The sequence below is a fragment of the Brachionichthys hirsutus genome, chromosome 10, assembly GCF_040956055.1.
Source record: "Brachionichthys hirsutus isolate HB-005 chromosome 10, CSIRO-AGI_Bhir_v1, whole genome shotgun sequence".
NCBI lineage: Eukaryota > Metazoa > Chordata > Actinopteri > Lophiiformes > Brachionichthyidae > Brachionichthys > Brachionichthys hirsutus.
This window is the reverse complement of record NC_090906.1, coordinates 6,190,119-6,206,758: the sequence shown is the minus strand read 5'-3', so window position 1 is coordinate 6,206,758 and position 16,640 is coordinate 6,190,119.

The window sequence follows — 16,640 nt, the reverse complement described above, 5'->3', positions numbered from 1 at the left end:
ACATAGATAATAAAAAAACAAGAATAGGAACAGCTGTGACAGCAACGATCTTTATTGTAGCAATTTACAGAGCTTGAGATACAGTTTACATGAAAAGTTAGCAGCAATATTATGCTTTTTATTTATGGAAGAGGTTGAAAGTATCAGACAAATGTGATGATATTCCACGTAAAAAGCTTGGATTTTTACGTGATGAAAATTTACATTTTCTTTGTCCTTTATGAGTCTGAATGGTGCATGTGACAAAATAACCTCCTACATGATATCCTTCAGCTTTTGGGGTGAGACATTTTTAACAAGAAAAAAAAAACAGAGGTGTGAGTGGGAAGGTTTTGGCACTACATAGGCAAGGAGGGTTGAAACGAACCAAATAGAATAAGGCTAGAACAGAATTCTATTCCTCGAGCCCAATTTTTAAAAAAAAACCCAGGGTGTATGAATATGAAATATTTCACCAGTTTAATGTCTGGGCACATGTCTCTTGTCTTTGTAAAATCACTGGAGGCTCCACACATTTATAATGAATAACGGACTTGCATGAACTGTTGGTGACGTCACAAATCATGCGCGTAAGCCTTCCTCTTAAAATCTGATTTTTTTAATGAGCACGGAAATATTTGACGCTTTCGGCAGTAAATGTGAGAACAGCTTTCAAGTGTGAATCCTGGCACGTCCTGCGCATGCATCACTATGCAAAGCTCCAACCGTCGATGGTAGGAACAAGAAGAAAAGGGCATTCTTAAGCGCTGATGGAAATTATGAAAAACTAAATGTCTGGTGATGTTTTGAATCCAAATAGGTTGGAATTTTTATGATCTGTGTTTGTGACCCTTGTGAAATGAAAAGTCAACACAAATTGAGTTATTTTCATTCAAATATTTTTTTTCTGTTCGATGAATAAAATAAAATCCTTCATACTTTCCCATTCATCCTGAACTCTCTTTGAAGAGTTGAGAATTACAAACAGGACCTGCTGAACGGTGGAAACTTGTGCTCCAAGGTTAAATGGGCATCATTATTATTATGTTTGTTCTCCTCTCTGTCAGCCCAGGAAAATACCAGCGATACGTGCGTCAAAAGCTCTCAGCTGCTGCCACGATGCATTCCGGCTGCTACTCAGACGTTGTCTCTGCCAGCAGAGGAAAAGCTTGTTGCAAGTTTCTTTCAGCCAGACAATGTTCGACAATGCCATAAAAACAACAACAACAACAACAGAAAAATACACTGACCAGTCGATGTAGTGGAACAGCGTCACTCCAGTTTGTAGTTTTCAGCAGAGTTTGGACCTAAATTGTCTTCGAGACGTCACGGCCCTGTCCCACCGTTCCATCTCGAGTTCATGTTGTTGAACTTTTTTTTGGCAGCGTTTCTACCTGCACTGCTGTCACAAACGTGGAACACGCAGACAACCATTTCAGTGTTCATTGCGTCCACACATAACAATCGTGCCAGAAAAAAAGGCATACCAGAGCCACATTGAAAACGCTGCGTGAATGGAGCTGCAGCAGAGTCGGACAGATGTGAGTTCCTTTTTGTTTTTTGTTTTTTGTTTCTTCGTCTTTTTCTTTTCTAACTTGTCTGCATTTGTGCTCGGAAATGACAACATACTTGATGTCAGTCATTGTTCGAGTTTCATGCATTTTATTTTTTCATATGATTGTGACCGTCGCCTGCCCTCTTGGCAGCCTATAGCCTATTGTGTTTTATTAAGTTTGATTTCCTGCAGATGTGAGTTCCGTGTACTCGGAGATGTGATGTTAGGAGTAACACAAGTTCTTTTCTGTATGTGGTCGGTTTACGCATTTGATTCTACCATATTACAAGGCCTGCTTTAGGGAAAGAGCATCAATCACTGCATTGCAATCGTCAAGCCAAAGGGGTTGCAGATTTTCCCAGAACCACAACCCAAAGACAAATGGCAAACGTAGCACTGCTGAAGCACCTTGAACCAATATGGAGTTCATTTCTTGTGCGCCATACTTGCGTGACCAACAGGATTCATGGAGGCAAAAACAGCCACTGGAGCTATTTGGCTCATGGTCGCTTAATTTCTATTTTTAGTGATTTTTCTTCTTTTCTGTGGCTTCAAGCAGGGGGGGGGGATGACAGGTGAAAGGAGCCAGCTGAGTCGGTGTGTGTGCCTGGTTCTCATTTGTGCTGACCTTGTGTTATAGGACTCCCTTGCGAGTGTCACTTGCGTTTCACACTGCAGCAGGGAGGAGAATGAGATCAAGGGGAGAAATGCATACCAGTAGGCAACAGGGAAAACAAGAATGTAGTGAATACAAATGGCTTGTTTGGATTTACAAATGTTTGACCTCTAATACTGATCTAGGCTTAATTGTCAATTATACATAAATTACAAGAATTGTTGGAATAATTCCACTGAGATCTTAAAGCATCTCTAATCGCCATTTTAGTGTTTAATGCATGCTACTTGACTGCGGTTCGAAAGGACCATCATTAATCATGATTTTAAATATTTCAAAAAGGTCATTGTCTGGATCTCACTGCAGATGCAATGGATGAAAAATACAAGGCGCTCTTGAACAATGGTTTCCCCATCATTTCCCAAAATGATCCCATGTGAGTATGTAGTTGCCAATTACAGTGGTGAAAGCTCGCTCGAGCCGATCCCAGCTGACCACGGGCAGAGGATCCTCGGTCACCAGTTCATGCTTTGGTCCTCGCTCTGCTTTCTACGTCAGGGCAGGACTCAGGCAGCGCCTCCATAAACACACACTCACTGCAAAATTAAACCAGATGAAGTAAAGACAATGTGTGGTACAAAAGCATAGCGGGCATTTCCCGCCCACCCGCTGCATGGTTAAAGTGGACTTCTGGGATTGAGTCACACTTCATTACTTACCGGTACTTTATGCCTCATCCACCCTCTGGTCATCTACCCTGACCAAGACACAGTCAGACAAATTTTAGCAAACACAAGTGGAGTGATCGACGAGCATCACTCATTGTAAAGAACAAAGCGCAGTATGTTCCATTCAGCACTGAACCGTTTGAAGCACCGCCAGCTAACACATTGGGAGGGGTGTGGGTTTTTTTTCTGCTATTTGTATGAAATACAAACAATGGTTACTGATACAAAGTTTAAAGTGAATGTGGACAGCACCAATTGGAAAATCCAGAGGAAAGGGAGCCAGTCCTATAATGGATTCCATACCTCTCTCTGCCTCTGTTCAAGCTGCTTCCTCTCTCTCTCTCTTGCTACAGTACACAACTGCAGCGTGAAAGTTCTGGTCCTGGTCCGACTTGCCTTTCTGCCTCTTAGTCAGTGAAGATTGTCAGAATGTCAGCAGCAGGTAACTCTGGGTTCATATTAAGCCGTAGAGTCTTTTTTTTCCATTTAATTTATCGATCTTCCATTTCAAGTTTCCATGACTCTCTTCACAATGCCGTGCCTTTCTTTTTCTCTTTCTTCTGGTCTTCTTTTTCCCCTCTTAATTTGTGTCCGAGATGTGAGCCAGAGATCTTGCTGAGATACTGGAACTTAAGAAAACACTTTTGTCCCTCAATCAAGAGGGTTAAGCCAACAAAAAAATGTAGTCAGTGGAAACCAACAGGATGACAAAATGATTTCTTCTCACTGCAGCAAATAAAAACAGGACTTCGGAGACAAAAGATGGATGGTGGCAAAATAAGTTTCACATTACAAGCAGTTATACTGATTTATGATCCATATGATCGATCAGACTTTTTCTTGGATGGAAAAAAAACAATCAGAATTTTGTTCCGAGCATTTTTATCAGTTCTCCCCGTGGCTCTGCACATCATGTGTGCACCTGATGTTTTTTTTTTTTTTTTACTATGTCTGGAGTATAATCCAAAACTCTGCAAGGAGTGCAGTTCACCGACTCCTCGCTGTTACAGAAATATCACCCAGTATCCTCTGCAGATTGTTCAAATGAAAGCAATAAAGGCAATCTTAAATCGTGGGGTTGCAAACAGCATTCCATCCAGATTATTTGGGGTTACAACCAGCATTCCATCCAGATTACTTGTCTGGTCAGCTCCATACTGAGTCAAAGCTCCTATGAATACAATCTCATAATAGATTTAGAGAGCAGAGGAAGCCAGTGGAGATGCCCCGTCTCAGAACATTTGATTGTTGTTTTGCACATAAATTCATATACTAGTTCTCTGCTGTGCCGTATCTCCCAATTTGCTCTAATCTCCCAGGACTGACCTCTGAAAAGAACATAAACATAAAGCACAACCGAATTAGTTTCAGCAGTGAACCGACTTAAAATGTCTTACTGCAACGTTTATTCACTCCCGTATGATTCCGTTTTATATCAAAGCATTTTTTAAATGTAGCTTTTTTTTCTTGATCTTCATCCAGTTTTCTTTGAAGCTACATTTGCATCAATGTGTGTGTCATTTTTTTTTTTTTGCTCTTTATTCAGCGTTCCTCCCTTTTTCACCCGTTCTTCTTCAAATGAACGTCAATGGTGAGATACATTTCCATAAAACTATTTTGATTTGCCGGTACATTTCATGGCTATACATTCATTCTTTGCAGAAGAAATTCCAGGATTCTTGTGGAATCATTTTGTCTAACCTATTTAAAAAAAAACACTTTACTCCTAAACTTGATTTAATCTCAACTATAACGTCTTGAATTAAAAATGAAACACTGTATAAAACTGACAAAAACACATTATGTAAGTTTTTACATTTGTAATAACAGAAAGATTTATTTTAATATAATCATCACTCCCTCATGTTTCTTGTGCAAAATTTACACCCAAGAATTTACTTTGTTTATTCTGCTTTTTCTCAGTTCAAAACTTTAAAAAAAAAGAAAACTCTGCAAACTTCTTGCAGCTGATTAGAGAAGAGTTGCTCCATCTTTCCGTGCTCAAAACGGATGGGTTTTATAACTTTGGATGAGTCTGCCCAATGTGGAAAACGAAAACAGGGTATTAGGAAGTATTAACGGTGCGAATGAGCTCAGTGATGTGGAGGTTTTTGGCCCAGAGAAGACGTGGATCAGGCTTATCATCGAGGCGGGCCAACTGCTTGTCATTTCAACTTAAAGCATCGGACTAAGTATACTCAAGAAATGAAACATTTGCTCAACGCTTTGTTTAGATTAAGTTGGAGAGGAAAACGTATTGCTGAGCAGCGTGGCTCACGTCCACATTATTTGCACTTGTCTCTGTTTTTTGGGCAGAGACACTCACAAGTGGCATCATGGTGCTCCTGAGCTGAGAAATAAGGGCTGATGACTGGTGCCACATACGGAGCAATGCGTCTCATGTATGGTGTCATTTTGTTTATAGAAGTGTGAAGAAAACCAAAAACGTATGTCACATACAACATGTAGAAGACAATAAATTAATGCATGGGTTTGCTTTCAACAGAAGTGCCATGCTCTGTTCAGTTTTGGAAATGTTGGCAATTCAATTTGAGTGTGAACTGAAAGGCTGCTGCACATCCCGTTAGTCTGTGAGTCGTAAACACTGACCCCCAGGCAAGGTCTGGTTGGCGTTGGATCAAAGCACACAGCATTTTGAACACGTTGCTTCTACGGCACTTAGTAGTGATGAAAGTAAGACTGAAATGATGCACCGCCTGTAAGAAAATCAGCAGGGGGTGGGGGTGTAGGAATACTGCGCTGTCCATTCTACAAATCCTTTCGGTAAATAGAAATGTAATGTTTCTTAGAAAGAACTGAGTCAGAGCAGCTGTCGGCAGCAGGAGTCGCTGAGTCGGCACACAGCGGCTCCTGTGGTCATTCGAATCTGATGTCTCAGGGCTCCTCGTGTCTCCTGAGGTGTCTCTCACAGACTGCATAAAATCACAAATCAAATGATGTGTTTTGGCTTGAATGAGTAAAGAAACCACATTTCTCCTGCAGAATGAAATGAGAGAGGGGCAAGAAATCCTAACAATTTCACAAAGTTTGGGTCTTGCTTCTCTCGACAGTGTCGTTTCCTCCCTGATTAAAACCCCTCACGGATTGAAGCGGTCACGAGATGTTAATGGCTTGTCCAGGTCACAGTGGGTGGCATAGCTGCAGACACAAAGAGTCACATTTAAACACGGCTGCACTTTGTGTTTTCTTCAGAAGGAATGTTTTTTTTTTTTGCCTGGAAGAATTGGTTTGGCTTCTTAACCAGTGACGGCCACAGACCGCTTCCACGCGATCCCCAAGCAGGGATATCAGCCATATTGAGCTGTGAGTGATTTACAACGGTGCTGTGCAGCTCTTTGAGGTGTTCCCCACGTCTCCCACATTTCCTGGCATGTCCAGATCGTGGACTCCCTCTGTAGCCTCAGCTGGAGAGTTCACGTTTATCCACACAACCTCCCCCTATTGTCTTCTGTCTTTACCACCCATATCCCCAAATGCCGATAGTTCTAGAGGCTTTGATAGATGCATCAGGGCACTGAAACTTCCCAAAGACCCTTTCTGGCACATTTAAAGTGTGCTGACTTGAGTTTTATATAATGTAATAATCTGATCAAATGAAACTGATTAGAAATTGTGTTTATTTGAAAGTTCAAAGGAATTATTGTTCTAGTCCCAAAACAAGATCTGTAGAAGAGTTTCCAATTTTGGAATATAATCGTGAAATGATAGCTCTTCCGTCGAGTTGAGGGGTCAGACGGTTGAATCTTAACCTGTGAACTATGCAATAACATTGTTGAACCATCCCACATAAAAACAGTGTAAACGTGAAAATCCATTGTCTTGGCTAAGTCAGGGCACCATTTGTCTTTTGCATATCTCCCTTTTCCCAGCCTTAGACCAATGTCTTTTTCTCTATCGGTTTCATGACATTCTCTCCAAATGTTTCTCCCCAAACATTTAAGAGAAACTGCAGGGGGCAGGTTTCGCCCTTCTTGGCACTAAAACTCAATTCTTCCCTTTCTTGTGCTCTCCTGCTCCCCGCTGTGTGAGATGTCCAGGTTTGTCCAGGTTGTAAAGGATATGCTTTGTGGTCGTGCATAGCTCAGAGGAACTAAATTCCTGGCAGTGTGACATGTCACGGTAAGGATGAGTAAGATGTCATGGTCGGTGAGCCTTGAAAGATGAGGCAGAGAGAGGGACGTTTCCTCGAGAGGCTGTGTATTGGATTAAGATTGATGAAGTAAAAATTGCATTTCTTTACAGAAGCCGCTCAGAGGGAAACGGGCTATCCTCTCTTGTGCTTGTATGAATTCATTTCCACATCTAAATCAGCACCTTCTTGCTGTGACTCAACAGCGCAACGCACTGCGCCACCGTGCTTTCCACTAAAAGACACATTTTATGGAATTTGATGTACTTTGTGTGTTTTTTGAACAGGTGACTATTGAAATATTATATTTGCATACTGTCAGGATGAAATAAGTTTAAAAAGCATACGGTGTAGTCTTACTAATGCATAATAATAATGTACATATTTATGTATTATCATCCATTACATTAAACTTTTATGGTTTAATGTAATCTGATTATAATTGTAAATTGACTTAGCTGGCAGGTACTATCAGTATTTACTACTAGCCATTCTACATAAGCCTTGAGCACATGCACGGACAATATAGTCAATGTTTTATCTCATTAACTATACTTCATTTATTTTTCTAAAAATATGCTTCCTCTGGATTTGTTCATTTCAAGTTTGAAAAGTAAGGACTGGAAAAGTCTGCTCAAAAACATCTGTTTGGAGCATTCCACAAGTAAACAGCTCAACTGGTAATGAGTCTGTTTTATTTGAATTTTACACAGAGTTTCAACCCTTTTGGAATTGGGAGTAAACACCAATTAGATGTGAGTTTATTTGAGTACACATTTTAAAAAGACCAAATTTGATATTGTTCCAGGAGCTTAAAGAACTTTTTTTTCCATCATAAATACAACTTGAAACATTAGTACCGGTATTCCTTATTTGGGTAAAATGCTGATACCTCCTAACAAGTCATTGCTCAACCAATTAATTACTTAAATACATATTTTCAAATTGTACTAGAAGCACCCAAAACCAAAGCTGCCATCACAAAGGTGATTTATGTCTGCGTACAACAATGTAAAGCTCAGGGCAGCACACACAGGGGCATTGTTGCGTTTACTTTGATATGGGCACACGCAAGCAGAAATACGTTATACTTATACTACTTATTTTCCTCTGAATAATACTCTTATGGACGGCTTCTCAACAAAAAACAGCTCACGCTCAGCTCATTGAATTTCGATAGTTGCTGGTGTGTACAAAATCATATCTGTGGTTCCAAACCCTGAGTAGAAGGCCCAGACACGCAGGTTGGAGAAAACAAATGAGCTCAGAAACAACGATTAGAGTGAACAAGAGTCCAAGACTTCAAGTGGAAAATATTCCAGACTAGAGTGCCATCTGCTTTCACTTTGAGTCTGAGTCCTAAACTAAATAAAGATCTCTCCTGAACAATTTTATTGACCCTCTCTCTCTCCCTCTCTCTCTCTTCCTCTCTCGCCCCATCCCTCTTTCTCCTCCGAATCTTTCCTTTGCATGCCGTATCCCCTCACTTAGGTTCACTTTATTGTTACTTTGAGGGAGCCTGGTAGCATCGACTTGAAGGTGAGCAGATGACACTGCATTAACCCATCGTGTTCACCATTACAGGTTCCTGGTCCTTCATATACAACATGCAGATGTCCTGTTTTCCATGAAACGCATATTGACTCCAGCATGAATGTAATGGATGGTAACAGTTTAATGAGTTAAGAATCGATCCCACAAACGTCTGTGAGCCGGGCAGGGACCGGGACCCTTAAATCACAACACCTTGATTCTTGATGTTTGATATGTGCCATAATAGCGCTAATATTTATGCTTTTTTTCCCATAACATTTTCTTTTTAATCATTTTTTTCTGGCGTCATTTTTTCCCAGTACACTATGCCCAATAAAGTAATATTATTTATTACTTAGGCATGTGCTCATGCAGTTAGTAGTATTTGTGCAGGTGTTTATATCAACTCACTGGTGGCCACTTGTACTCTTCTCAAATATTAAACCCTGCTATGTGAGGAGAGAAGGTGCGATAAAGAGATGTCCTAAAAAAGGGAAGAAGGATTACCGGTAATTACAACGCTTCATTTAAGGGCCTTGAAGATCATAATTTGATTAAGGAAAAGCCACTTTACCCCACGTTTGAGCATCAATATTAATATATCTGTCTGATAATGTCAATTCGGCATGCTGCTTATTCTATTAACTGCCCAGACACTGCCATCAATTTGTTTTAGCTCCTCAAATTTACTTGGACGTAAAAGAAAGATGATAATGAATTTGGCCGATCCCATACCCCAGAGAGACGTCTCCATATTTACTCCAGAGTGATCAGTCTACTGATGTGCAGTGTGTTACAGGACCGTGGAGCTCAGACCTGCTCTCAGAGAGCTTCTCACTCCAGCTGAGCCACACATGACCTCATGCTGCCGCAGATATCGACGGTCCACTGCCTCCGTCCTAATTCCCCCCGTGGGACACTAACCAGCCGCACAGGGTGCATGAATAAGTCATGAAGTGATTGCTTTGTCTGAAGCGATGCTCCATTTTGTATTTGCTGAGCTTTTTTTTCTCTCCTGCTTATTTAAATGCAGAAATGTACCCTCTCTTCATTAAAGCTAAACTAGCATCTTTGCTTTCAGATCCGTTTTCTTTCTCCTTCCCTCTCCTCCACTTCTCCTTTGGGTCCTCTTGCGGGAGCAATTTATGCATCTATTGATTTACTCGCTTTATGTGTCAGCCTCACAACCGAGGAGGGTTTCTCCGTGGGGATTATGGGGTTACAGTTAATGCAGATCCTGGATACTGCTGAAAAAAAGAGATTATTATAGGAGAAGAAAAAAACATATTTTTTTGTTCTGTTTGTTTATGTCAATGGGTTAAATTATGTTGGTTCTCGCTTTACTATCTCAATCCAGATCTTGGTTATTTCCTCAAGGGAATGAGGCCTGCATGATTAGGGTACTGAGGTCAAAGATCAAAATACAAAGTGCTCAAGAGGGGTGAGAAAGACTTCAAGGATGACTGACTATGAGAGAAAAGAAAACAAACTCAAATGGTAGCCTGACACCTCTTTGCGCTAACGCGGATAAAATTCACAGTCAGAAGAAATATTAAATACCTGAGAGGTCAGAGCGGCTGGAAAAAAAGAGATAGATTTTCTGTCACATATGGGTCCTTCACTCAAAACCCGAGCACATCAGGATTGACTGTGAAGAGGTTGTTAAATTAGCATGGTCTTGGACATATTAGTGACATGCTTGAAGTCATGTGCCATTTTGATGATATAGAGCTGGACGAGGTGTCTGGGGAAAGGGAAGTCTGGAAATCCCATACTCAGAATGTTGCCTCCACGGCCCGGTCCCGGATAGGCGGTGGAAGATGGATGGATGGATGAATGGATGGATGGATGGATGGTTGGATGAAACATATACCTATTCCCATTTCCATCTGAACAAAGTGTGTGCATCTATATTAATGTGTAAACACAAACCCTATGGAGGTCATAAATCCGTCCCTTGAAATGCATTCATAGCAAAAAATACGACGCAGCAGGCAACATGTGCAACTATTTTGGGTGCAAATGTTTTTGCCAAGTGTGACTCAAAAGGCTCAGTGCAACACAAGCTGTTTGTCTTATTTATGTCCTTCAGTTGGAAAAGGAATACTTGCATTGGCTGTTACTCGCACATCACAAATGCCGAGGCTGTCGATAACAAATACATCACTTTGAGTGTGTACTTGTGAAGCTCATTGAACTTAAAAAAGGACACAGAGGAGAGCGTTTGAAGGCTGAGTCCAAAGTTCCTGATGATGGATAATGATGTGCAAGAACAAAGAGTAAGCACCAAGAAACATGCATCCTTTCAAAAGCAGCAATCAACAAGCTTTCCAGCTGTTAAATCTTTCTGACGTCGGATGATCAAGTACGGTCAGTCCTCTCACGTTTGGCCTTTTGACCCATTTCTTTGAGAGTGAAAGTAAGAAGGAAAGAGTAAAAGTTCTTAGAAGGATTTTGGAAACTTAGAATCCTCACAAACTTATATCCTGGTTATAACTAAAGCTAAAAAAAAAAAACCTCTTTGCTCTATGCCATTGCTGCCAGTCAAAGCCAAAGATATTAAACTAGTTCTTAATCCACAGATGAAAAAGAGAATGGTAAGACTATTCGCTTCTGAATCAGATCACACAATAGTGTGCTTAAAGATGAGGTGGATGTGAGCAGGTTGTGGTGGGGGGGGGCACACTGTGAAGGACACCTGTCTCCAAAACTTTAGCAGCAGTCCCATGGCTAAGACAAGCAGCTTTCCTAGTAAGCCAAAATGAAAGGTTCTGCTGCAGCTGATAAGCAGTGTCATAAGCTGCACTCGCCAGAATGAGGCTGAGGCTGGTTTTTTTTACTTCTTTTTTTTCAAAGGAAAGGGATTTGTAAGAGAATGTGAAAATGACTCTGCTTTTACAGCTCGTTGTGATTGATTTGTTCTCCGCAGATGATCCAGTGAACATATTTCAGACGTTGTGAGCTCATAGGAAATTGCGAAGACTAAAGTAAAGCCGCTCACTTGTCACAAGACTTTGCCAGAAAAGTTCAACTCACATGGCCGTCAGTCAGAAGACACTGAGAGCTGGACGTTGGATTGATCTGGACACTGCCAACAGCTCCGAGGCAGACTATCGTTCTCCAACACGACCTGAAGCGCAGCGAGAATTCAACGTAGGTTTAGATCAGCTTTGACTCGGTGCGCTCTAAAAGGACTCGCACCACTTGTGCAACAGTGGCTGTGGTAGATCACTTGGGAGCGCTGCTCCGGTCTCTGGTGTGAACTCTGCAGAAATTACACAACAACCATATAAGGACATAATGTCTCCCAATCAGTGTGTGTGTGTGTGTGTGTGTGTGTGTGTGTGTATGCGTGTGTTTGTGTGTGTGAAAGAGAGAGAGACAGAGAGAGAAGGTAAGATCTAAGCACCAATTGTATCATGGCGTTTGGACATTTCTGGAGAGTGAGGATACTTTTTCTTTTTTTCTTCAAAGTGCAGTTTACGGATTTAGACAAGGCTTGAGGGTTAATGGGAGAAATAGGAAAATGCACAAGTCCAGGAAATAAAGTTTAAAGTTGGAGGATGGTGCAGATTTTCATTCATCAGGCCATGAAAGCCCTTGAAACGTTGAATATGAAGCGACTAGACTTCTGTTTTTGGGTTTGAAGACATTTCAGTCATTAAGGTCACACATTGGTTGAGTTAGAAGCACTAGTCTGAGTCAGTAGTTGAGTTAATGTTGATGATGTTTACCTGGTGGACAAGAGAAGGTGTGTAGAATGGATTAATAAAGGATTACCTTCCCTGTTACATGACAGTGGAACTTGCCCTCTGATTAGATGTTAATCAGCTCCCAAAACATTGTGCCTTTTTCTTTTTTTTATGTTAAAACCGAGTACAAAACACATGTTTTTCATGCTGTTTCTCCAATATTAAGACATCTTTGATTGATTTTCCTCTTCTATGAGTTGTTAGCTGCTAACTAGTTAATGGCTGCTTGAGCTGTATGTAAAAATGTGTCATGAAAACATGTCCCATCAAGCCTTTCAAGGCTGTTTGCCTCTGTTGCCGTCACTGAGGACACCTTCATTGCATTCCAAAATAATAATGGCTCACCAGTCCCACATTGAAAGCGCTGTCTGTGATGATCCACAGCAAGTGTCCATAAAAGTATTGATGAAGAGAAATGTTATGATAAGATTGCTGTGTTTATTTTCAATGAAAAAATATGGTTAATATTATTCTACCGAGGCCTCCTCCCGGCGGAATTCTCATTTTTCAGTCTATTCCAATTCTGTTGTCCAAGTCACAGATTACTGACTGAGTGTGATAAACAGACAGTAAGCACGTAAATAATAAAAGGTATGCAAGGACCTTGCCATTTTTCTCACATTTGCTTCAACCATACAATATACTTCACAGTGCACGATAAAATTTATAGTTTATTTGACATATGGTATTGACACTATACTTGAAACACCGCCATGCATTCCCAAGAACATCTGTGGAAATCCTCCATCTCTGCTTGAGTGCCCAAAAAGGAATCAATGTGAACTCTGTGGATATAACTTCTCCCTTTTTACCATGATATGTAAAGTCCTCTAGACCTTAGGCAGGCCAGCATCATGCAGTAATGATCCAAAAATACAACATACAATGCCTAACCACAAAAACCTTCAGGACCCTCGGTGCGGACTGTTTCTAAAATATAACATATGGAATGGGTTTGGAGGGAATACAAGAATAAGAGGAGTGGAAAATTGAGAACATGTCAAATCTGCAAGAGGGAGACAAAGCAGGTGGCCTGAGCACTCACGTCTGACCTGTTAGACTCACTTCAGGTTAACAGCAGCCTGTTGTGCCAACTCTGCCTTGATTCGATGAGGAGGAGGGTCACAAATGTGCTCACTGTGAAATTCATCCCGGAGTGACGGCGGGGCAGAAATGGCGAGATAGAAGGGTTAATATTTTGGACATGGAGGATCTCTGGAATCAGGGTGTCTTCTCTTTAATAGATTTGACAGATACAATTTGAGTCAACAGTAAATTATGACGAGTCTCTTCGACTGCAGGGAGGATGTGAATGTTTGGGTGGTCGTGGACCTCTGCGTACCAAGATCCTTAAAGCTCTCTATAAATTACGCCTGTTGTTGAACATTCCAAAGTTTTTCTATTGCTGCACTGGAATTAAAAGAAATTCTTTAATATTTTTTTCTTTTTACCCAGTAAAGTACGGTAATAGTCAATTAATATACTCTGTTGTTAATTCTCTTTCTAAAGCATTAAAGGGGACATATTATTTTTAAATAATATTAATATTTCCCCTTTGTGACTTCACATGGGGGGCACTTTCACGAGATGTGTGTGCACCCTCCCCGTGTCTGCGCTCCACACGTCCACGCTCTACCTGTGGCTCATGTATGAGTCGAAGAAGAAGAAGAACAGGGTGGATAAAGTTCATTTTTTGTGGTAATGTTCCGCAGAAAAATGTCAAAAATGTTTTAGTGTGTGCTAAAAAAAAGTCACCTCACCGGTTACCTGGGTTATTTAATTAATTTTTTCCCTTTTCTACAGGAGGGAGACAGTGCTGTCATTTAAAGGGGGTTCAAGGGCTGTCTGTTCACCCTCCTAATGGCTTAAATGGACTGGAAACATATATCTTTCTCTCTGGGCATTTTAAGGGGAAGGAAGTACAAGAGGAATGGGCTTAATCTGGCCTGTGACTGATTGCACAAGCTCCAACAGTTATGCCCCAGCACGCATGAAAAAACTGTTAAAACAAATATCTAAAAGGAATTTCCATCAAAAGAAGACATATTTCATACTACCCAGGAAACCCATGAAGTTCAGGATAGGATTCTGTAACTTCACTATGCTGCATGAAAGCAGACTGAGTACATTAGAGGGTATGAGCGGCATAGTTCGATGCTCCACATCCATTGCTTGCCATTTTGCGTATATGTGCATGTGTGCCTAAAATACATATTTAGAGGATAACATCATTGCAGAAAAAGAACACTATGTCTCTGGAGCAATGTGTGCTCAATGTCAATATGCATATGTGAGAGTGTCTGCAGGAAGGAATGATAGAAATGCTGCCTGGCAAAAGAAATTATAGGGGGAAAATCTGGAGCTGGAAATACAAGTTAAATGTAAAGTTATAGTATGTGCATCCGCACAGATCATGTGCACATGCACACAAATACACCTCTAAATCGTTTAGACAAGCTACAACTTTTGCTGACCAGTTACCAGTTACCAGCCTGGGGTCAGCAGATTAGTCTGAAATATGTGGATGAAATGCACCTGAGGCTCTCTGTTGCGACTGGATAGGATCCTTCCGCACCGCCGTTCCTGCACATCTGGCCCGCTGCACCACTGTTACGACTTCAGGTACACAGAGGGTGGCAGAGGTAAGATGAGGGCAAAGGTGGTGTGTTCTTGGAACAACAGATGAGGTCTTAAACCATGCGGCCCACGCAGCTGGCTCCTGCTTATTTTCTATGTACATTAAAACAAAAAGGTTATGGTGCTTGTAATCACATTGGGTCTGTCAGTGGCCTCTTTGACACACTTTTGTACATTATTCTGATAAATGCTCATATGAAGCTTATTTTATATCGTTATCTGGTAAAAAAAAAATAAAAAAAAATAAAACACACATTCTTGGCATCTGGGCTAATGCAATGTGGCTACGATGCAAAAAGGGGTAGATGTCTTTTGACTGGTTGCATGTTTAGTTGCCATGCCCTTTGCCAGATAATTCCCCTGTGAGCATTTCATTAATCATCTTGGTGATGTAGCATCAGAGCTACTCCTACTGTTTTTGACGTTATGTGTTTACTTTGGTGTTGGGATGAGTTCAAGAGACTTAAAAACATTAAGACATACTCACTAAGAACTTCAAGCTCCTGTACCTCAAATGCCACAGCATCAGTTTTGTTAATCTGATCTCATATTCCTCCTTTCCTAAGTGTTTCCCAGCTCGATCTAGTCAGGGTAATGGGACGCTTCACACCAAATCAGACTGGACAGGAAGCTGGATGGTTCTCATAATGTAAATGTCACCAAGGAGTTCAAACAAGAAGCACAGACAAAATCTGAGCGTGTACAGGGATTATGTTACATCAGAACTGATTAATAGGCTGTACTGAAGTACAAGCGATGTGTCAGTGTCAGCTGTATAATATTTAATGCCTTGTCCACAAAAAAAATGCAATTCAACTTATTACTTATCTGGTATGATTAACAATGGTTTTATCTTAGCATTTTTATAACTAAAGCATAAAACTGCACATGGTCAGTGAAAAAACGTTGACTGGATGTGAGTACAAAATAAATGCTTGATGTTTCAACACAAGCTTGTTTTATTACAGTACATTTTGCCTCTCCCACAGCCCCACCAGGTGGTTTCCCACTGTGGGCAAAGGCCACAGAGATCCTGCAGCGCTTAAACCTCCTGAAGGTGCTGAGGTTAGTTAAGGGGCTTCTGGGCTCACTGCAGAAATTATAGGTTTGCTAGAGGGGTTGCAATGAAGACTGTGAGGCATATGAAAACTTCAAAGTGGTGCATTTAAGCACCTCCATTTGAGAAAAAGGAGCATTTAAAATACAGAACACATTGGCGATCGTTAAGATTTTAAACATTGCGTTAAAATATTGGTTTCAAACAATGAGCAGAATTGTGGGGTTTTTTCGGTGGGAGGAGTTAACGCTCGTATTGAGTTTTGATAGGTGCTGGTGTGGTGGACCTGGCATGCGTGAAACCTCCATCATCAAACGCCGCCATTCAACCTCCGCCATGCGTACCCCTCGTAGAGACATGTCCAAAAATAAATAATATGTGGTAGCCGTGGCAACTCCCATATTGTTAATGCATGGCAACGCATGGGGGGGATAGGACCAACTGTCTTGTGGCTTAAATTCTACTTGTTTCCTTTTTGAGTTTGTGCCTTTCTTATATTCATATTTATTACAAATGGATACAATCTACTTTGTTATTGCTCATCATGTGGTTTCGTTGACTCTAAAATATATTTCACTAGTAAATAAAAGTATTTTTTGTTTACTCTCTTCGGAGATGAAGCCAACATGAGCG